Consider the following 24415-nt stretch of genomic DNA (forward strand, 5'->3'; position numbering starts at 1 on the left):
ACTTTCAACAGTGATGCTGTTTAAACTGGAGGTTGTTTCATCTATTGTGCGCAGCTTAATGTGTTCGCAGTAATGTCACCATGACCGGATGTGACATCATCATGACGTCACATCCAGTCATGTCTAATAACCAGAACTGAGGTCACCACATGACATCATGTCCGGTCATGACCGATGACTTCACCGTGCGATTCACGCATATATGAAGCTAACCTTGCCAGGCATCCAATCCAGGCATCCGTGCTGCGCCTTTCATTTGTCGCTTCCTCAAACGCCGTACCACACAGGAATCGGCGGTGTTTTAAATTGGTTTACAGGAAAGAAAAGGCATAATATCTGTTGCACTTGTCCGCTGACAACAGATAGCCACGATGAGTCTCGAAGTATAATCACGGATAACTTGAGGCGAACAGAAACAGCATCATTGTGTCATCAGTCTTGTACATGACTGCAATCTGCCTTAATTTTTTTCTGTACCCCTGTGCCTTGGCAGGGATCGAACTTGCAGAGAGGTAAAAATAAGGCAAGGCCTTATTTTAGCTTGTATCCTAAGGTCAACATGAATTCCTAGAGGATCACAACTTGTTGAGAAGTGAGGACTGCAGCTTGCCTTTACTACTTTGCACAGATTTACAGTTTCAGAAGTGGTACGAATTATCTGCTACTTGGCTGAAAAGCGGAGCACGCAGCCTGGTTATTTTTGGCAATGGTGGTACTTCCATTATCTTATACATACTCTTTAGCATAGAGTCATGAACTACCACATTATGTGAAAGACTGCCTGACACAAATATAAAGCCTCCCTTAACCTAGCCGTATGAAGTGCCTTTGTGGTCTACGGGTAGCATGTCTGACTTGAAATGCAAGAGTCCTGGAGGGTTCGATTCATTTCACCTACCCATCTGATTCGAGAAGCTTGAGTTGGCAGCTCCTGCCAAATCTGCCATATCATATGATCAAGTGACTTTGCACAACCCTGCCACCAATCAATTCCCGGCTATCACCCACAATTTTTCTTTCACAACCCTGATACCAAATTTTATGGTGAATGGCAGCCTTTAACGCTGTCATATCAACATGTAACCAAAATTTGGTTTCCTTCAAGTGGTGGCTTTAGACAGCTTGTGTTGTTCGTCCCTTTGAGACCTTGATTGGCAGGTGGCAAAGTAGAGACAAGAGGGATGATGAAGAGAAGGTAGGAGGCAGAGGGTGGAGAACGGGTACAATGTGTCGCACTGTGATTTGTAGATTAGGTGGCACAACCCGCTTGCATGGTCGTAACCCATCAGCTGCATTGAGAACAGCAATGCTAACTCCTAGCTCTTACTCCCCTGCACAGATCGTATTCATTGTCTATACTTTTTCTTGGACAAGTTCTTCTGAATATCTCGCAGGAGGTCACTGTTAAGATTTTTGCACGGCCCCTGAAGGCTAGGTATTGCTGCAAAGCACCTTCTCCAGAAAACGGAAACATAGAATGACCAGCTTGTTCAGCTTGTTTCTGCAATGGGCACAAAACTGGACTCCATTCCACTCGTGAAATATAGAGGAGCCTCTATGACCGGTTATCATTGTACAGTAGAACCCTGCTATAGTAAAGTGAAACTGAAGTCCCATCATAGTAGTGCTTTTGGTAAAACTAGGTTATACTAAACAACGTCTGGCCGTGGCGTCGACTTCTCACGAAATGGCATTGCTACACACGCATTACATGGAATCGCGAGGAAATTTTTTCTTAAAAAAAAAAATAAGTAGTGCTTTTTTTTTTTATGGTTTTACCGCTAGGCTCATCAGCACTGAGAAGAAGCCAACTTTAAGGCCTTGGAGCCGTGAGGGAAAGCATGCAGCGCGTAGCGGGAAAAATGTAAAGCTGACCAAACACAAAAAGAAGACGGCCGGTCACTTAAAAATAGAGTAAAAGTGCAGCAAGAAAAAGGGAAGCGAAGAAACGGCCGAACATTCACACAACACTGTTCAGCACGAAGGAGTAGTGGCAAGAATTGGAGGCGTGGCTTGTGAGGTTTTGCAGTGCTGGACTGTCGCGCATTTTTCATCTATTGCCTCTTAAAAGATGGAAACAGCGGAAGATGATGCTGCGCTCACGCAATGCTTTGGTTCTCAGCTGGAATCAAGCTCGGCTGTATTCGTATCCATGTTGCATTCATGCTAAACAGGTACTTCTACAAGCTGTAAAAGAAAAAAAAAATGAAAAAGGAAATGGCACAGAGATGATAAGAGAGAGATGGAAGGCATTTTAGAGCGTTCTTTTCATAAAGCTACAAGATGTGCTTAGTAAGCAGACTTTAATTACGAGATAGTATCTTCAGGACCGTGTCATCACTAACTGATATAGTAAGATTTTGGCCGGTCCCGGTGACTTTACTGTAATGGGGTTCTACTGTACTTATCAGTTCGCAAAGAGCACTTCCTGGCAGAAGGGCAGCTCAACACTGTTAATGTGGAAAAGCACTCACCACTCTGCTTGTGCTCAAACTGAAACCCACATCTGAATTTGATTATGCTTCCTGCAGGAACGACCTTTAGTCTGCATCTCAAGTGAGCATGCGGGGTATCTTGATGCTTTTTATTTTTTGTAACCGCAACCTCGAGCAGACTAATTCGCCAAAGCTGGCAGCGCTGGTTATGTATACGTTTGCTGCTGGCTCAAGCCTGCACTGCAGTGAAGTGCAGGCACAGAGCAACGCTAGAGAAGAGCACGGGCGTTCAAATTGCGATTCTGCCCCAGTCAAAAAGAATTCCATTTAAGCTTCCGGGAAAAAAAAAAAATGCTAGAGTGGCCCTGCGCAATATAATACCAGCTAGTACCACATCACTACTCTCTACAGCGACTTTCTGTTAGCTAGTGCCAAGTTACTGTATATCTGGCAGAACCACATGGAATGGTTTGTGGGGTTTAATGTCCCAAAGTGACTCGGGCTATGAGAGACGCTGTAGTGGAGGACTCCGGAAATTTCGACCACCTGGGGTTCTAACGTACACTGACATTCCACAGCACACGGTCGCCTTGCCTTTCGCCTCCATTCGGAAAGCGGTCGCCGAGGCCAGGATTTGATCCCGCATCCTTAGGAAGCGCCCTAACCACTGCGCCATCCCGGCGGGGTAACACATGAATGTGTTATGACAAACACAAAATAACATAAAAGGAACAGCCAAGGTCGCAATGAGCGACTGCAGGTGACAAATGCATCGGTCCCTGGTACTCGTGCTTTTTTAACATCACACTATGCAGCACTGAACTGAATGCTCATACGAGCAAAAAGTAAAAACTCTAGGGGCACTTTGGACCACTAAAGAGCAATGAGGTGAAAGCCTTTATTGGACTGTGGTCTGATGCCCTCCACTATGGCACCTCCTTCCTCGTTTTCCTTATGGCTCGATTCAGGTGTTCGCGGAGAAGTGTGAGATACGCCTTTTCTTTCCTGTAAACCAATTTGAAATGCTGCTGATGCTTGCTGTACTGCGTCTGCTTTTGTATGCTGTGTCATGTGGCGTTAGAGCAAACGCCAAATCAAAGGCGCTGCACTGACGACTGGATAAGGTTAACTTTCACATGCGCTCGAGTCGCCTGGTAACGTCATGACATCATAGTAATCTCTGTCATTATCATCACTGTCACTATCATTATCAATCAGTATCTATCACTAAGTTCTTCACTGACAGATTTAAAGGTAAACAGCACAACCATGCAACTGCTCGCAAGATTCCAATGACAGCTCTCGCATGTTGGAATGGGGACGGAGGAAAGCAGTGGCAATGTGAGTGGCAAGTATGTATTTCCCGGGGCGGCTGTGCTGGGCAGATATCGTGCTAGAAAAACTGGCTACCCTGTATACGCAGTGCCTGGTGTCATCAATAGTACCGGAACTATGGAAGAACGCAAACATTATCCTCATTCATAAGAAAGGGGATGCTAAGAACCTTAAAAATTAGACCAATCAGCTTACTGTCTGTTACGTATAAGGTGTTTACTAAGGTAATCGCTAATAGAATCAGGGCAACCTTAGACTGCAATCAAGCAAAGGATCAAGCAGGGCTTCAGAAACGGTACTCTACTATCGATCATATCCATACCATCAATCAGGTGATCGAAAAATGCTCGGAATATAACCAGCCCTTATACATAGCATTCATTGATTACGAAAAAGCATTTGACTCAGTTGAAACCTCGGCGGTGATGCAGGCATTGCGAAATCAGGGGGTAGACGAGCCGTACGTTGAAGTGCTGGAAGATATATATAGTGGCTGCACAGCAACCATAGTTCTGCATAAAGAAAGTAACAAAATTTCGATAAAGAAAGGTGTTAGGCAAGGAGACACAATCTCCCCAGTACTATTCACAGCTTGCTTAGAGGAAGTATTCAGAGACTTGGAATGGGAGCAGTGAGGGATAAGGGTAGATGGAGAATACCTCAGTAATCTGCGATTTGCTGATGACATTGCCTTGCTAAGCAACTCGGGGGATGAACGGCAAATAATGATTGATGACCCAGACAGGAAAAGTAGAAAGGTAGGCTTGAAAATCAATATGCAGAAGACTAAGGTAATGTTCAACAGCCTCAGAAAGGAACAGCAGTCTACATTAGGTAGCGAAGTACTGGAAGTAGTAGGCGAATATGTCTACTTTGGACAGGCAGTACCCGCAGATCCGGACCATGAAAAGGAAATAACAAGAAGAACAGGATTGGGATGGAGCGCACTTCGCAAGCACTCGCAGATTATGACTAGCAGCTTATCGTTATCGCTCAAGAGGAAAGTATACAACAGTTGTATCTTACCTGTACTCACCTATGGGGCTGAAACGTGGAGGCTAACCAAGAGAGTTCTACTTAAGTTGAGGACAACCCAGAGGGCTATGGAACGAAAAATGGTAGAGGTAACATTAAGAGAGAGGAAGCGTGCACAGTGGGTCAGAGAAATAACTCAAGTTACCGACATTCTAGTGGAAATTAAGAAGAAATGGACATGGGCCGGACATGTAGTGCGAAGAGAGGATAACCGATGGTCGCTGAGGGTAACAAACTGGATTCCAAGGGAAGGAAAGCGTAGCAGGGGGCGGCAGAAAGTTAGATGGGCGGATTAAGAAGTTCGCAGGGGTGAAGCGGATGCAACTAGCACAGAACCGGGTTAAGTGGGGAAATATGGGACAGTGCAATGGGTATAGTCAGGCTGATGATGATGAATCCCACAGACTTTCGGTAGAAGCAATGTTAGGTAACCCAAGGGCCGCCTTATACGCCAGCCTAATCATAGCGTCCACCTTGTTTTCCTCCGTCACGTCCATATTCATACAAGGCGTCGCATAAACTGTTCTACTGATCACGAATGCCTGTACCAAATGACTTGACTCCTTTTCCTGCAATCCTCTCTTTAGATTGGCGATTCTTTCAGTGAGCCTCATGGCGGCGTTTACCGTATTCTTTAGCTTTCCTAAGGCCTCCTTATTTTTCCTGTTAGTCTGCAAGTACATGTCCTGTTGTAGCGTATCCTCCTCCTCCAATTGTCTGTCTCTACCCCTGGTGACACAGAGTAACATCGCACCAAGTGGTGACACACAAGTGATCTGTATCTGAAGAATGGTGGCAGCTTAGATGAAGAAATGTTCATGTCAGGCCGCACAACAAAAAACACTGAAATTGTGTGATTCAGCAACTTCAGCTACAGATTTTTTTTATCGCACTAGCAGCAAAGAAGCCAGAAGAGTCTGTCAGAAGAAGCTCTGATTTCAGCTTTTAGCGATTCAGGTACTACAACCACCTGTAATGTCAACTAGTGGTCAAAGGTGCACATAGTTTCCGTACCCACTTGCTTTTGAGTATGTACACATGATCGCTGCATGTCCTCAGTTTTATCTCTGTTTAGGAGGGTTTCCACAATCGTTAGCAACGATCTGCTGACACTGGCACACAAGCGTGTAGTTTTTACGTAGATAGGAACCTAGTGTATACTTGAGTGAAGGCTCTCCAGCTTATACAAACTATTTGTAGAAATAAAAATAAATATGATTGTACAGGGATTTTGGGGAAACCAACAGGTTGCTTGTTTTGACGGATTTTTGGAAGAAATGACTAAGTGAAATGCTCAAGTTCATAGGCCTCTTGTTTGTCCAACACGGGCATTGTGAAATTCACTGGCTGAAGCTGCACTGGAATGAGGACATCTACAGTGGTTTGCCTCCACCAGGAACAATGCTGTGAATCTGCTTCATAGCAGTGCTGGTGCTCCTCAAAGTGGCAGTCCTGTACAATGTAGACCAGCTGCCACAAGTAATGCACCGGTACATCAATCAAGTGCAAAGCCCCCACAGCCACATTAGGCAGTATTTGCATGTAGCTTCCCGAGAAGAGTTCAATAAACAGATATTTAACCTTCGTGGCACACCAGCTCAAATTTTGTCACCCTCTGCAAAATGTGCCAACCATAAACCACAAAAAGTTGACAAATGCACGAAATGAGTTATGCTATGAGCAAAAGAAGACCGGGCTTAAAAATAATGTTTCTAGCAATTTGGCAAAGTTACGAGAATGGCAAGCCTTCACAATGAACCACATAACACATTGGTTCCTGGTATTTGGCTTCACTGCATTTTATTGGTGTAGTCTGGAGAATAGGAATTTCCAACTCGCAACAACCACCCCATCTTGATACATCAAGGCAACTGCTGCAGACAGATCCGAAGGCATGTCGCCTAGCACACATTACAATAGATGCTGTCAAGAGAATGCAAGAAGTGGCCGATTCCATGCCAAGTTACTTAAGACAATGCCGTGTTTCGGACACCATCACATACAGAGAACTTTTGCTCAGATAACCACAGCTGTGTGGTTATCTGAGCTTGACCCCTTAAGGGTCAAGTGTTGTTGTATATGACAAACTCTTTAATCCATGCCAGGCCTGTTCACATATCAATCTGTTGCTTTAATTCTAAAGGCTGAAAACTAGAGGGGCAAAAAATTGCAGTCACACATTTGTGCTTCTCGACCTCCCGCCACTGCAAATCATGCGTCCAAAATCACTCTGAATGCTTTCCTAATAATAACATATCAGCAAATGCAAGGGTGACAATATTCCACAACAAGATTTAATACATTGCAAGCAAGATATTTTAAACTTAACTAGGAGCACACTCTAAACCAGTAGAAGTGAGAGTGTCCATTTGGTCACACCAGTCACAGCTCACTGCACTACTGAGGTAGCGGCGGAATCCAACTGGTGGAGGAAACTCGTACGTCGGCCCAGAGTATTCCTTGCCTCTGTAAATGTAAATAAATGAGAGTAATACAGCAATTACATTTAGTTTGCATAAATTCAGCAAACTCACTCACAGTAGAATTTGATTTGAGTAAAGCAAGTGAGAGTGCCTGCCGCAGAAGGAAAAAGGCAGTAACGAGACTAGCAGTCAATGCTAGCACAAATACAAATACTATTTAGCACACTTGCAAAACACTGAAATAGCAAACAAAGAGACTAAGGTAAATCATGTGTGCAGTAAGTGCGGAATATGCTGCGGCTTGCATGGAATTGTAATCAAGAGTGCTTATAGCAGCAACTGCCAAGCTCTTTGACAGGATTACGAGGTACAGTCTTTGTCAAATGTGTAGAGCCCAGGGGTTCTGCTTCTGGGCCAGTTCCTGCGGCTTGTAATGAATTTCTGGTATTCCAACTTTGTTGATGGCAAGAAGATTTTTTGTCCTACCCCCTTCAGTGGGAAAGGCCTCAACTAATTCTACATCAGTGCCACTATTCGGCTCAGAAGCGGACCCCCCCGGGCTCTACACTTTTGACAAAGGCTGTACATGCAACGGTGCCTCACTCCCCTCAACAAAACGTACCACCTCAGGTTAATTATTGCTTTGTTTTCAAATAAGCTGTCAATGGCCTTGACAGCAGCTTGAAGCCAAGCACTGCCCACTATTTATGGAGGCATTGTTTCTGCTATCATTCCCAGTTTTCTCAAAGTGATGACGCTGTTGGAGCAAGCAAAAGATATATATTAGGGAACTCTGCGGTAGCGACATGCATCTGAAGTGTTAAATCTATATAAATAAGCTCAGCGAGTTCTACCAATGCAGTTATTTTCGTAGTAAAAGGGCAGATACTCTCATGGGAAAGAACCTATGATAGCCGAAGAGTCACCCTCATTGCTGCATGCACCGATGTGAGTACTCGACAGTGGAACGTGTGAGCATATAAGCACAATAAATTCGTGCGGGTATACGCCCGTATCTTGTAGCAATTTTATGCTGAGCAGTAGGCTCGTTTCACTCCGGGGCTCATTTCGCACTGGGCCAGTTTACATTTATACTATCTCTCAGCTAGCCAGCAACTCCCCTTCTTTAGCACTTCGTCGACACTGTAAAGAAGCTGACCTCTTGCACTGCAGCACCACGTATGGGCCGCATAGATAAATACCTTACGACAGTTTTTTGACGGAAGCACGACCGTTTCTATGGGCCCAGCCACTCTATCTGCTGAAGCTGCGAGGAAGGCAATAAAACCTCCTGATCATAAACCAGCGCGTTCACGCTGGCGCACCACAACAAAATGCCTGCTACTGCCCAAACAAACTAGACCACAAACGAAGAATCTTAAAAAAAAAAAAAGAAAAAAGAAAAAAAAGAAAAGCAAATTACAAACTTCCGTGACTCTTGACTCGCAAATAGTTTCACATCATCTGTAAGTCGCCGCGTACGTCCCAATACCCCAGTGCACCCCGAAGACAACAGCAACCGGCGACTGATCGGTGCACAGCAGCAGGTAATGCAAGCAACGGTTGTTTCAAGCGCGAAGAAACGGGATCGACGCCATTATGCAGTCTCCACATGCCTTCGCCCGGAGACTGTCGCGTGATTACGCCGCGTCAGTAATTGTGACTACCGCATAGCTGCACTGCCGTGTAAAAACTCGTTAAAAAAGCTGCAAGACGGTAGCAGAACGCCGACAAATGCTTTACCTAGAGCTCGCGGGCATGTACGAAACACCATCATTCGCGTACGACTCACCGTAGTCGGAGGCTGCAGACAGGCCAGGGACAGGACCGAAGGCTACGCTGTTGAATTTAGGGCAACAATCCACAAACTGAATCAGATTTTCACCGAATTTGCATCTATCGGGATGGTGCCCCGCAAACTACAACAAGCCGACGCATGAAAAGCGACCTAGGGCTCGCAAGGCGCGAACACCCGTTGCCCGAAAAGCGCGCCAGCTTTTGCTCGGGTGCGGTGGTTCGAAACGGGGTAATTGACATCTGGGTTTGAGGCTTATTTCCAGAAAAAAGCAAATACTAAAAGTTGTTTGACGTCACATCCGTCGAGAGAATTAACGCGTCCTCCTTTCCACTTTGGTTCTGTGCGCGCATGCGCAGTTCACGGAGCCGGCTCTCTGCAAGTTCAGGTCTACACGCAGGCTTCTATGGGAGTTACGCTACCATTTGTTCTACCATGGTTCTATCGGCCTATCGCTTGAAACGGCGACGAGAAGCGGCAGACATTTTACAAAGAAAACAAAACAAGGCTACGTCACATTCGGCAAATTATTCCTCCTCACTTCTTTCAGCTGGCGCATGCGCAGAAGCGACGGAGCATTCCAATAAAGAAGGTCTGGTGTAGCAAACCCGCCATGAATAGGGTTTTTTCGGCTAAAAGTTTGTCCCTAGATTTCCCCAAACGCGTTGAACGCCATGTTTTTACAAAGTACCTAAATGTTGACTATTATGTGCCTAGTTGAGTCTGAATTTGTCCCCAGATTTGAGGCGGGCTGGCGGGCTTTTCTTTTTTTTTCGCCCGTCGTCGGCGCATTCGGGCAGTGTTTGTATAGTGTTCTAGAATTGAACACTATAGTGTTTGTAAAGTCTCTCAGTTTATTGGCGTGGTTTTGCTGCAGCGGAGGTAGTGCAACGCACCCTCATTAAACCATTGCAGGCAGTGCATTAAACCATTCAACTGCAAAAGTCGGACGTTCGATTCATGGGTACCGAGCAAATTTGCGATGTCTGCGTCAACGATCTGACATCGGCCGTCGCTTCTCACGTAAGCCATTGTCATTGCTGTTGTTTTTTGACATAGTGCGCTGAGTGCAGCGGTAGGTGGGTGTCGTGTCCATTTTTGTCCGCGAAATCAATGCGAGAGGTGTCATTCAGCAGTGAATTAAGGTAAACAGCAACCCGGTACTTAATTGTTTTTGAGCAATTGCAGATATGACAGATCGAAATTAGCGTGCAATTTGTCAATTACTTATATCTCTGTGGCATGGATGCCACCTTCTAGCTTTGGAAAGCAATCTGGAGACGGTGCAAAACTCGCGTGTTTTATCAGAACATGTATCGATATATAAGCAGTATAGCAAAAATGACTTTGGAAGGAATGAAATTGTTTCCAACAAAGCTTTGCGCAAATACATTTTATTTTTCTGTCAGGAACTTGCGACAATGCTACACGACAACGTAGGCACTATACTGTGTCAGCTTGCTGCTTATCTGATTCTAATTTAAGATGATTAGCATTAGCAGCATTTGTTGTTTTAGTGGTTATTTTATTACATATACAAAAGGAAAGAAAAGATGTTTGCCAGCCCCGGTATCTGATATCTGAAGCACCTGAACAGGGGCGGTGGAATTAAAGGGATAGCGAGGAAGGGGTAGAGGAAATCAGAGAGGTGAATGATAGGGAGAAAGGACAGGGTAGGTAAAAATAAAAAGTATATATATACACTATGACACAATATACAGTAGTTCGCTTGAGGCCCAGAGTAACGAATGCAGCGAGCTGCCAAAATGCGGCCAGGAAGGTAGCTTGCTTAACTTCCTTCAGGTCACTTGCAGCTGCCTTGTTACTGTATACGTGTTAGTAGACTTTAAACTTGGGCTGATATCTCATATGCAACGCTGCTTTGTAGAGCACTCACTTCATTTCAGTGTTTACATGTGTCTATGCCATTTTTTGTTTTTACTTTCAGCAGTCTTGGAGACGCAGCCGCTCGTTTATTCTGGACAACTTTCGCATCCTTGGCTCCCTACATGTACAGTACATGTACCAAGGTATATATATGTGCATTATATTCAGTATTTTCATTTTATTTTTCAGTGCATGAGTATCGTTTCTGCTATGGATAGCAATTTGTTAAGTGACTGAAAAACATTTATAGCAACAATTAAAACATATGAGTGTCAATCTGTGAGGCCACATTGTTGCCATTGTCGTTGGTATCGTCTGGACATGCCACACCCTATACCCAATGAATTACCTGCATAGTCATTCCACCAAACTGAAATTGAATCTGGGTTGCAATACACACTTATACGCTATAATACCCCAGCGCTCAACCCAACACTACGTCTCGTAACTGCCACACTTGTTGGCTGCTTACTGCACCGAGCTACTCCAGCACTTACTGTTAGCACTACACACCCATATATTTTTTTTATTTATTTATTTATTTCAAATACCCTAAGGGCCTTTGCGGGCATTACATAGGGAGGGGGATTCATCAAATAAACACAAATAACTTACAATACAAGCAAAGAAAAAGCTGTAAGCAGAAATAGGTGCACAAAAAACCATGAACAATTTATGCAGTGACATCTAGATGCTAGAATCTAAGAAAGAAGACATCTAGAATGCGAGCAGTTAGGGATAAGAGTAGATGGAGAATACCTCAGTAATCTGCGATTTGCTGATGACATTGCCTTGCTAAGTAACTCAGGGGATGAATTGCAAAAAATGATGACCTAGACAGGAAAAGTAAAAAAGTAGGCTTGAAAATCAATATGCAGAAGACTAAGGTAATGTTTAATAGCCTTGGGAAGGAAAAACAGTTTACGTTAGGTAGCGAAGCACTGAAGTAGTAGGCGAATATATCTATTTAGGACAGGTAGTAACAGCAGATCCGGACCATGAAAGGGAAATAACAAGGAGAATAAGACTGGGATTGAGCACATTTGGCAAGTACTCCCAGATTATGACTAGTAGTTTATCGGTATCGCTCAAGAGGAAAGCATACAACAGTTGCATCTTACCTGTACTTACCTATGGGACTGAAACGTGGAAGCTAACAAAGAGGGTTCTACTAAAGTTGAGGACAACGCAGAGGGCTATGGAAAGAAAAATGGTAGGGGTAATGTTAAGAGATAGGAAGCGTGCAGAGTGGGTCAGAGAAATAACTCAAGTCACTGACATTCTAATGGAAATCAAGAAGAAGTGGGCATGGGCAGGACATGTAGCGCGAGGAAAGGATAAGTGATGGTCGCTTAGGGCAACAAACTGGATTCCAAGGGGAGGAAAGCGTAGCAGGGGGCGGACGAGATTGCAGGGGTCAAGTGGATGCAGCTCGCACAGGACCGCGTTAATTGGAGGAATATGGGAGAGGCCTTCGCCCTGCAGTGGGTATAGTCAGGCTGAGGATGATGATGATGATCTAGATGCCTAAATTAGCAATACCTCATGGTATAGACATCCGCTCACTTGTCCTTGTTGTCATCCGTGGCTTGGGCTTGCAACCTCCGACTGCTTGCTCCTCCACACCCTCATAGGATAGTCGTGCATGGCGTGTGAGTGCCGTAGATATGAACCAGTATCCTTCAATGCTCTAACCTCACCCAGTATTATTGAGCACTAGACTGGCTTCAGCATTTTGCGCTGCCCTAGCTTAAGCATCTGTTGCGAAATTAAATATTAGCAGCCACATTCTCCTGATGTTATTCTTGCTTTAAATGGACATCAGTATACAGAACAACAGAATGATGATGGGAAATCGTATTTCCGCAGATACAACACGAATGGAGTTTTAGGCCTCAGGAAAGCTTTAGATAAATATTTAACTTGATCTCAAACAGTTCAGGCCTGCCATAGTCAAGCCCCCACTTCGCTAAAAAAAGAAAAGCAAACAAACAGCAACTGCACGCTAAAATGCAAATGCATATGGATACATTGACGTCATTTGAGAGGCTACACATTTCACATTCATGCGACGCAATCGTGCGCAGCCACTGTCACTTCCTTGATACTATGGCAGGCCTGACCTGCTCATTGTGCCTTACGTTCCCTATTCCTGTGAACTGTTTCAAAGCTTTCTCCTTGTCAGCGGCTTGTGTCACCTTCTTCCCACGCTTACAGCCACTTTTGCCCTTGCATGCAACATGCTTGATTCCATGACCTTGAAAAGGCAATTTGTAAATATGTTGTAAGGCACAATGCTTTGGTGTTATACTGCTACACTTGTCTGTTTATTTGTTTATCTGTTATGTCTGGGCAAGTTCTGTTATGTCTTTTTTTTTTTGTCCTACTGTTATATGTGCAGAGCACTGTTATATGGGCTTGGTTTTTCCATAACCACTTCTCTTGATGTCATGCGACTCGAGATGCTTGGGGCATTAAACCCCATAAACCAGTTACCAACCAACCGTCTCTTGGCACTAGCCTGATTTCTTTTATTCCACAGTTTTTCAGTGGCAAGAAAGCATGCTGTCATCAGTCTCTCCTTCCTCCATCCTTTTGATCGCTATGTGGTTATTTCTTTCCCTGTATCATATAAGGGGGACACTCTCCTATGTATAGATAAATCAGCAACCGTGCGGTACCCACTTATTGCAACATTCGTAACAAAACATATTCACTGCAGCTTAAATGTGGTGCTGTCATTATATCATAAGCAGAACAGGCTTCTCGGCACCCCTGCTCCTGACCTGAAGCTTCGGATTCTACACGGCCTACCCCGTGAAGCAACTTTGCTGTGCTGCCTGTGGGTTGGTGTAGCGTTCACAAATTCTAATTCGTTTGTGATAGGTATGGCTAATAGCCCTGCATGTGCAACCTGTGGGTCTGACGAGACTATAGGCCACATTCTTTGCGAGTGGACCACATACAATGTCTCTTGCCCTGCACTAGAGTGTCTATATGGACACCCTCTGACAGAAATCAAGATTATATGCCATTGGCTGCGGCGATTATATGCCAAGATTATATGCCATTGGCTGCGGTGAAGACCTCCCAGGCACTGCTCTGCTTCATGAAAACCACGGGCCTGATCGGTAGACTGTGATTTTGCTGCGATGCGACGTGATATGGCTGTGATGTGACAGTACTGACTTCATATTTCTGTAACTTTCTTTTACCCATCACTTTTATATCCACTTACCCCCTTCCCCCAGTGCAGAGTAGCAAACCGGTTTCTTCTTCGGTTAACCTCCCTGCCTTTCCTCCTCTTCCAACACCCCTGCCTATAGTTACACTCAGGTGCACTCAGAACTTGCCTGTGCAATGAACCTAAACCTGAAGTTGCAAACCAAGATGAGGTGAAAAGCAACATAAAGTACTGCAGTTCATGGTCAAGACTTTTATAGAGACTCCAATTATAGCTTGATTCAACGGCAAGTATCCGAAGGCTGTTTGCTATGCAGCACGCACGGTGTGGATGTTCTTGATTGCATACAGCTTCCAAATTTATTAAACTGTCACCACATAGAAACGAAAGAATGCGTCATTCCAAGCATTTAGTCGAGTATCGAGCACACTGTGATACGTTCTCCTTCTTTCCCCTGGCGGTCCGCGAATGGAATGGTTTAGCCGATGAAGTGGTTAATTGCTCATCACTAGATGGGTTCAGTTCACGGCTGGCAATTGTTCCTTGAGTACCCTATACATGTGTAGCCTGACCTCTGTACAAATATAGTGAAACATGTGTCTTCAGTGTGATTATATTGTATCATATCCTTCTTTTCCATTTCTTGTTCCACACTGCCATATAGAATTATATAAAAATTAGACAACTGTGGATTGTCAGTATTCCTGTCATTTGCTGTTTCTATATTATGCCCCAAACCTGCAACAGCCTCCAAAAGGAGGCTAGCAGTATGTATGAAATAAAATAAACCAGTTTAGAAGTTCTCGGGCCATACAGGATCTGCAACTGCTATGGAGGGTCGCACGGACAAGCTAGGCGCTGTGCGATCAGTTCATGTTTCATTGTCAGTATATTTTATGTATATACTAAGGGATACCCTTTTTTTTTTCTCACTGTGGCCAAGGCCAGACAGGAAAGGAAAGAGGACAGCCATGGTCCTCTTGCCTTGTGGAAGGCGAGGGGACGGGTGAAAGGGATAAATTGAAGAGAAAGTGTAAGGTCACTAGGGGTGAGTTGGCTCCTTTTCCAAGGCTAGGGAACAGTAGCCTATCTTACCTTTTCTGCCTAGCCTTGGCCACACTGCCATAAGTTGTCTCCGAGTGTAATTGAAGTCGAAAAGGACTATTAGTGGGATTTGTTTTTATGCTATGTATGGCGTAAATTTTTTTTCGTAGACAAATTGAATCTCCCTTTCATGCCTGGCGTCTGCCTATAAACTCGTCGATTTGCGCCTAATTTAAGCGAAAAACGCCACCCTTCTGCCCAAATTAAATTTTCAAAATTCGCGGCCATTATCATCATTATCGTTTTTGTAGCGTCTCGCGCCATCTGTTGTGTATGTACACCAAAAAAAAAAAAGAAAAAAAAACATTCAAGATGGCTGCCTCCATGTTTTGCGCTGAGACGCATAAGTGACAGTCTTTTTTGAAGATTTCTTGTCCTGAATGTTTACCCATAACAAAGTTTCACGGTCCTCGCTAATAAATAACACGTCCCGCATCCAAGGTGCTGCTTTTTCTTGCAGGTAAGGACATAAGACGTCAAAGGGCCGCCGCACGTCCTCGCGACGGCGCGATTGTTATGTTGCGTTTTGTTGCGCCGGTTGTTTGTGCTTTATGAAAATTATATCTTTGTGCTTAGGTTCAGAAGTGTGCACCTAAGTGCCAAGGAATGGGTGACGCCGGGATTAAGGAGGTTGAATCAGGACAAAAAATGTAGGCTTTTCTCTGGCTGTCCAAACTCTATTCTGATCTGCTTGCCGCTGTTTTTGCCCGAATTCCGTCGCTTTTAATATACTTTATTAACCTTTTTTCCTCGCCCAGCACATTGATGAGCACGGCGGCTACGTAGGGCCCATCGCACGGTATTCGAGGGAACTGCTCTTGATGGCATAGAATGCCACCACGGTAGGGAAGATTTCTCCTTTGGCTACTGCTCTTGTCTTCACCCCTCGCTTTGTTGATAACATTCGAAACGGCACCGCATTTTTATTTACCGTATGGAATGAAAAACGCAAGCGGTTTAACTACTACCGAGGCACTTTTTTTGTGCGGCTTCTGAATGTTTGCTTCTGAGTGTTCTTTGCTAGAAGCTCTCCGGCACCGATGCTTGCTGCTTGTGCTAATGGAACGGTAGAAGTAGTGTGGCGTTCACGGTTTACATTGCTTGAAAGCAGTTTTATCTAGTGAACACTTCGCAGACTTGCAGTTTGTGTCAGCAATACGGCTATTTAATGCAGCAAAATAGAGAAATATTAATGCCTTTGTCATGAGGCGAGCCCAAGCTTTTAAGAATGGAATTATCTAGTGGTTGCATAGCGTTTGACCCAACAGTCAGGCAGATGACTCCACAGGCTGAGAATATTTAGTCGGCCATTTCCTTTCCTGTCCTGTGTACGTACCCTCTCACTATTTTGTAATGTTGGTAATTTCCTACACCTAGAATAAAGCAGCTTGTGCTTTGCCCTGTGAACCATTTAACATCTCGTATTCTAGACCTGCTCAGCACGAGTGCCAATGCTTTTTTGTGGATAGTGCACCAATCAGGCCAGTAGAAGACTTTACTGCCAAATAGTGTCATAAGCTTGAGCTTATTGAAGGCACTGTGCAGCTGAAAAAAGCCATTTAACAATCGCCATTCCTTGCAACTTTCAGGCTCCAGGGTGTTTCCGAAATGCAAATTTATTGAAGAACCCTGGCTAGTTTTGTTCAAGCTTGGTTGTGGGCTAGAGTGCATCATTTTAAATGATGCACATTAGGCAGCTGGCAAACTTGCACTGCAATAATTTGCACAATGCTAACGAATTAGGAACAGCCCAACAGCTTGAGTAAGCTTGAAGCATGCAATAAAAATGGATTCTTCACAGTTAAGCAAGGTGCGAAACTTTTGATTATCGGTTTTCAGATGGGCATCTTATGCACAACAGCTATGCAGGAAACATGGATTTCATGTTTGGCGAAAGGAATTTTGGCTTTGTACACATCTTTGAATGAAGCTGAGCATTGGGGTTTTCAAAATGCATCATTTCATTTTTTGCATGTGCAGCTTTGTTGGCAAGCTTAACCTTAGCTTTGGAAACGGGTGCCGGCTTTGTCACTGCAGCCTCCTTGCACACAGCGCAGGTTGTGCACAAATGTTGCTTGTTTGCAAGGCAAAATCTTGTAGAAAATGTTTCTACACCTGAACTTAAGCCTACAGGTACACCAGCTGGGAAAACTTTTCATGCCGTGGATCTGTTTTCAGCCATGTTCACTTGTACCCTGCTGCGGTGGCTCAGTGATAAGAGAGCTTGATTGCTGATCCCAAAGATACAGGTTTACTCTCAGCTGCGGTGGCAGCTGATGGAGGCGAAATGCAAGGCGGCTTTGTACTTTGCGATGTCAGTGCACATAAAAGCCCCAGGTGGTCAGAATTTTCTGGAGCTGTCCACTACAGCATCCCTCATAGCCAATAGACATTAAACCCCATAAACCGAACAGAACACTTGTCAACTGTAAACTTCCATGAGGAGAAAACAATCTATGCAGCTCAAAAGCAGGCCCTGTGGCTGCAGACAGTTCACCAAAATGTATATGCGAAATTAATTGCAAAATAAAGTACAATCCCTTTGTGCACGTTACATAAGGCATTGCAATCCAAGGCAAGCACAGATGGTGGAGGTAGGTGCAGCGTATGTCTAGTTATCAACAGGCAGTATTTCTGTGCATATCAGCAAAGTATATGGGGTTTTATTTCCAGGCTGTAGGAGGGCCACAATTTTAGCCTCTTGAGAACCTTTATTGTGCACTACTAATACTGCTGCATATCATACGGGCATTTTCGCATATTGCCTCTATTGAAGCAGCATCACTTTTCTATGTAAAAGTGAACATTCTAGTGTCTCATTGCAGGTCTGCAATAATCATTGTAAAAATGTTGAGAATCTTTCAGACGACTGTGTACAAACTTGACTAACTACACATAACTTTCCGCATCCACAAAACCATATGCTGGCTTAGTCCTTTATCTCAGAGCTTCATTTGTCATAGGCAATTGTGGCAGTATTGCCAGTGACAAGTGGCACTTGTCCAACCTGCTCTTACATTGCTTGCACTGCCAGTGAAAAAGGAATAGATTTGGTAAATACATTGATTGCATTTTCAACTCTACAGAGCCATAGTTATCCATGGAAAAAAAATGCGCATTTCAGTCTTTAGCACACATTTTTGGCATGACAAAAGTCATTTCATGATAGTGCCACACACAAAGAGTGCCGGTGGCGGTGATGCCTCAACAAAAAAGAGCTCTTTCGTAAAGTAGTTCAGGCAGCAGCTTCGCTGACAATCTAGAATTTGTACCTGACAGTTACTCTGACCCCGTTTGCGATGTGCATAAAGTGGTAAAAAAAAGAAAAAAAAAAAGAAAAGATGGCGAAGTGACAGCATGCTTTACTAATGAAGGAAACTTTTTAGAATTAGAATGGTATGAAAAACATTACAACTAAACCTGGCGATGTTAGTATGTTTTTCGAGAGTTAATTTGGTGGTTACAGGGTTAACATGCAGCTAACTTCATATAATTAGCATCAATTAAATGCTGTGTATCTTGGGGACCATCATTAACAATGTCATTAAACATACAAAATACGTAGGCACCTTTTATTCAGATAGCATTTGTATACAAAATCAAAAGCACCATGGCAATGTCAGAAGCAGCTTAGGCATATAAGCACAGCCTATTTTGAACATGATGTGGAACAGGTTCCTTAGCCCTCATATTTTTCAAAGTCTGCTAACAAACAGATGTGCATTTGCAAAACCCTGCATGGTATGCAGATGAGCCATTCCTGCCACTAACAAAATGAGCCACTTCATAGATTTCCATATGGTCCTTCCAGGCTTTGAACTCTGCAAAAAGAAAGATTTTCCAAGTTGTCAAAAGTGAGTCTCAAAAAAAGACAGCAAGAAACAGAACTCTTGTAGACTGGAAAATACAAAATACAAAAAGAAATACAGGTATTGCCAACACCAGCGGATTGCACAAGTAAACTGCGCATGTTGACATCAATTTTTGGAAGCAGATTTCAGCCATCAGCCATAACTACTGCTGGATGAATGTCAACATATCCAAAATGAGCTAGATAACTTCTTATCAAGTGGTCCTTTGTGTGCCTTCATAGAGGCTCTGACAGGGCTCAAACATGGCCCTGTCAGCCATCAGCCATAACTACTGCTGGATGAATGTCAACATATCCAAAATGAGCTAGATAACTTCTTATCAAGTGGTCCTTTGTGTGCCTTCATAGAGGCTCTGACAGGGCTCAAACATGGCAAATAGACTTGTCCTACGCACTCATTGGTTCTTTACAATGCCTGTCACTGGAAAGGCCTAAAGCTTTTCCTATTGGTTCATTGACTTGAACGAGAACATCTTTGGTGTAACTCCGCCTGGTTGGGTACTTGAAACAAAAGTTTAAGAAACACCATCACCAACCAAATTTTTTATTAGAACCCGACGTTTCGGGTCCAACTCAGTCCCTTCCTCAGGGGCGACTAAAGTTCGAGGCCCGCAGTAGCAGGCACACGTGGCGATGTCCAATTGTGTAGCAGAGCCAGGGTAGCGTCCCCGGATTCTTGTTCACTGCTGCAGCTGTCAGCCGGATGAACCGAAAAAAGACGTGACGTCTTTTGAAAGGGTTGGTCTCCACATCAAGTATGTTCACCTCGTCAAAGGCGATTTTGTGGTTGGCGCATTCGCAGTGCTCGGCGAGGGGGGTTGCTTTTCGAGTTCAATTGCTGGGCGTCGTTTTTGTGCTGCAATATGCGCTGACAGAGATTTTTTGTTTCGCCGATATACGAGGCAGAGCACGAGATTTTATAAGTAACGCCTGGTTATTTTTCTCTGGGAATATGGTCTTTTGGTTGCGGCAGAAAACGGCAGACTGTTGAGGTAGGTTTGTGCGACACACAGACGTGTTTGCGCAGGATGCGTGTAAGCGCCTCACTGGTGCCCGCCACGTATGGGAGCACAATGCGAGGGCGCTTCGTCGTTTCCGTGCTGACCGACCCTCTTGTCCTGCTAGCTCGACGGCGGGAAGCACATTGGAATAAAGGCGCGTGTATAGCCATTCTTCTTCAGATCGGCTATGCATAGGCCGCTGCCTACTACTGCAGGCCTCAATCTTTAGTCGCCCCTGAGGAAGGGACCGAGTTGGTCGCGAAACGTTGGGTTTTAATAAATAATTTGGTTGGTGATAGTGTTTCTTAAACTAGTGGTTCATCACACCGATTAACAAGCTAATGGCAGAAGGAGCACAGGTAACTTCTTCAAGAGCCTACATATGCTCTTTGCAACCATGTGTTCTTATTCCATCATTTACTATCAGCCAAAAAGAACTCAGTACTTGACAGCATTATCTGCACACTGGATTCACTTTCAGAGTTTATTTTGTTGCAACAATGTGCCAATCACGACAAAGGCGCCGGTCATCGAACAACAGAATGCCCAGTGCTGAGTTTAAAGGCAACAAGGAAACAGAGGTAAACCTGCCAAGTACAATGATCAAGAACAATGTAGAAGCAGTGTTGTGTTGTGGCAATTATTCGAGGTAAATCTCTGTGCATCATCATTGTACAACAAAAAAGAGTAAAAGCTGCGTCCAGGTGGCATAAAGCGTGAAAAACAAAAAACAAAAAACAAAGCTTTGCGGTATGACTTCCCCCTCAAAGAAGCATCGGCCCAATGCTCTACATTGAATAGAAAGGTAGGCAAAAATAAGCAAAATATAAACACAGTGCCCATCAGTTATAATAGGGCTTTAGGCACACAACATACAATTTCTGGACATGTATCACCCCTGGGGTGCTGTCAGCAGCATCTGGGGACAATTCCATAGCCCATTTCATCTAGATGAGTGAACTTGATTTGCGGAAACAGCAGCATAAAATTTATGGTTTTCATTAAATCCACGATGATGATTCAGCATCCAAACCTAGAGTCGGTCTGCTGGCTTGTAATTTTCATTGTCATTGTAGGTTACGTTAGGCATTGGTGCCTTGCTGGCTTTTTATGCGCAGCTGGGCAAGTCGTCAGGCTGCTTCTGCACGCTGAAGGTAGGCAGTGACACTGAGGCTGTCCTTTTCCGTTACATGTGGCATCAGCATGACATCGAGCGCTGTATTAAGGCGAAAGCCTTTAAAGGGAAGCTGCTAGATTTTGTAGTTGTAGATTTTGATGAGTTTCAAGCAATCAAATGATTACAGGTTCCAGGTTAAGCATGCAAGATATCTTCGTGCTAGCATTTCAAACAATTGCGCAAATAGCAATTTAAACCGCTTCAGCTATCAAGCTTCTCCTCACCACACAGCGACGCGTGGGGTGCACATGATGACATCATTGACGGCACCGGTATGTTTCCCGCATAGAATGGCTTGGTTGGAAGAAGTAAAAACAAGGCTACCAAAATTGAAGGCCCAGAAACATTGTTTGATGGCATTAAAAAAGGCACCGCACGATGTGGGCGAAGGTAACGAAAAGAAAAAATATTACCGTCCGTGATATCATCAAGCTTCTACGCAGTCCTTCAGTGCTGTGAGGAGAAGCTCGAATTGTAATTGTTGATTACTTCATCAGTTTTAAAGATAGCACACAAACACTTTGCAAGCATTACCGACAGCTTATGGAGAGTCAAATTCTTTAATGTCGCAGAATTCTCAAAAAGTGATGCAGCTGCACTTTAATGGCTCATACTGTCTGCGTTCGTTCGGTCACAATATAGCTTTCAATCAAATGACATCACCTGAAACCGAAACTAATGTCATCGGAAAGATAAAAATCCTGCATCCACCGGGAATCGAACCTGCATCCCTCGCATCGCCAGCCTAAGCTTTAACCAACTGTGCCACGCCCGGGATCGTGAACTGCACATAAATCTTGTCTACAGTGATTTGGTTTGGTTTGGTTTGCGGGGTTTAACATCCCAAACCGACTCAGGCTATGATAGGTGCCATAGTGGAGGACTCTGGAAATTTCGACCACCGGGGGTCTTTAACGTGCACTGACATCGCATAGAACACAGGCGCCTTGCTTTCGTCTCCATCGAAAAGCGGCCGCCGAAGCCCGGTTACGATCCCGCATTCTTGGGAACAGTAGTCGAGCGCCGTAACCACTGCGCCACCCCGGCGGGCCCTTGTCTATCGTGAGGATGAGTTAAAACACACATCATAATTCTCCTTGTCTGCATGATGCTGATGCGGCCACTCCCCTTTGTAGTGAGGGATCACAGAGTTCTTCATTAGGCCAATAAATAAAGGAGTAGAGAAAGAACAAAAACTATACCAACTGCTGTGCATTGGTCAAAAGTCCAGAAAAAAGAAATGAGGAAGGAAAAGGGGGGAGTCCTTCAACAATCTTCTTGTTTACGCCACCAGTCAAGGCGGTGCTTTGTCACCTCTACTGCCCTACCCAGGGTGTGCTTTGGGTGGTGACATCGACTGCAGACCAAGTGCTGTCGAAGGAGTCTCCATCAGTGCTATGTCGCAGTTGTAGGGGGGGAGGGCCACAGTTTCGGGCACTCGATCACAACATGCTGTATGGTTTTATCGGCTGCGTCGCACTTGGAGCACTTGTGCGCAGAAAACCACTCCGTGCCTCGCAGAGTAACCCGCTGCCGTCCGCTGTCTCGTGTGTTGTCATAGATGTTCTCATTATCGATCGTGTGTTTTGTGCTGGAGTCCACCGACAGGGATGACATTGCCCGTGCTTCGCTGTGCCATCTCTTCATTCCTGCTTCTCAAACCTGGTTATGGATCTGCTCTCTCCACGCAAGCTGGAATATCTCCAACAGGCCGGCTTGTGGAATTCCGTATTTCTCTGCCAACCTTCGCGTTCAAAGCATCCATCTGGTGTTGGAGCACTTGAGTACGATGTACTTGTATGCCTCGCTGGACCATCTATGGCAAAGTGCTCAGCCGGCACTGCAAGGCAAGCTTGGCGGTAGTAATGTTCTCTTCTGTGCTTGGGTGTCCGCTCGTGGATGAGAGCGGCTTCCAAGAAGGTACTCAGCAGACGGTGCCGTTCAAGATAGCACAACAGGCATGTATTTGGTTGCCTTGGACATGATACAACACACACACAAAAGACTAACTGTTACGCAGTACGCCGCAACGTACGAGTAGTACCGCGCACGGTACACTCACGGCTCGCAAGCCGTTAAAAATCGGGCCAGGCGCGCACGACTGTCCGTAAAATATGCGGAGCCCTCGGGCGACCGCGGGAGCTTCAAACCACGCGACTGCTCACAGACGCGGCTCCGTTCTAACTCGAGTTGCCTCCCCGCCAGAGCGTAGCCCCCCGACGTGCAGCGCTCCCTCTCTCTGTTTTACGAGCAGTGTCACTCGCGTACGCTTTACTTTCACGCGGCAGACAGCCGAGATCATCGCCTCTCCCCGCGGGGGCATTGCCCGCCGTTAACAATGTTTAGTCTGGCGGTTTCTTCCGAGAAGTTCCGCTCATTGCAGACACATGCGAAACCGGCGAGCGATGCATTCCTACCGTCCCGGTGCTCTGTCTCCGGAGAAACACTGCTGTTGTATATGGGCTTCAAGTGGGCGCATAGGGGCCCGCCCGGTGGAGGAGAATCTCCCATTGCCAAGGTGCCGACATCACTACAGAGGTTGTCTCACATGCGACGATAGTAGCGCTGAGAATGACGCTGCAAGTAGTGATAATGACAATGACGGCATTGGCAATGATAACGGTGCATTTAGTTGATAATGATAATGAGAGCAAACGTGATGCACCGTGTGCACCAGCAACGCTCAGCCTTTCGCACTTCTGCAGTGTAGATTCCACAGTGCTCTCGGAATTTTCGGGCTCCCTGCCATACACAAGGTGGAATGGAGTTGACCTGCTTCTCCGCTTCTAGGCGGCAGCAACAGCGCGGCGGGCTACTGTGCTGACATTAAAGCGAGAAACTAGTTACATCGGCTTAACTTTCAGGCCGACTGACTGCTAATGCATGCAAGGAGGACAATGCCACGGACAACGAGAAGTGGGTTTTTTACACGACGGATATTATGATGTGCTTCTCGCTTTCTACAACGATAATTAGTCTGGAGAAGCCTTTGGCCCTTTGCTTCAGCGGTGCGAGTCAGGTAGTCAGTTGCTACTATTATCCACTTGTTGCTAGATTTCAATGTCGGGAAATGACCTAGTAAGTCCATGCCGATCTGTTGGAATGGCCTCGCAAGTGATTGGTTTGGTTGTATATCCTAGTCTTGTTAGCAGTGTTCGGTGTCGTTAG

General features: G+C 45.0%; 1 long non-coding RNA gene across 6 annotated transcripts in view; it reads left to right on the forward strand.

Moving 5' to 3' along the window:
- Positions 1-9830: 9830 nt before the first annotated feature.
- LOC146171916 (uncharacterized) overlaps positions 9831-24415 on the forward strand; it is a 55736-nt gene continuing 41151 nt past the window's right edge. The window contains exons 1-3 of one of the 6 annotated variants that reach the window (XR_014702670.1): positions 9831-10046; positions 10972-11053; positions 15957-18538. This is a non-coding gene — a long non-coding RNA (uncharacterized LOC146171916). Of the gene's footprint in view, positions 10047-10081; positions 10169-10971; positions 13273-14914; positions 15659-15774; positions 15849-15956; positions 18539-24415 lie in introns of those variants that run through there. The other 5 variants (XR_014702669.1, XR_014702667.1, XR_014702666.1 and 2 more) reach the window with 5 other exon arrangements.

Source organism: Amblyomma maculatum, unplaced genomic scaffold (genome assembly GCF_055883805.1).
Source record: "Amblyomma maculatum isolate TAMU_Amacu unplaced genomic scaffold, ASM5588380v1 scaffold_15, whole genome shotgun sequence".
Lineage (NCBI taxonomy): Eukaryota > Metazoa > Arthropoda > Arachnida > Ixodida > Ixodidae > Amblyomma > Amblyomma maculatum.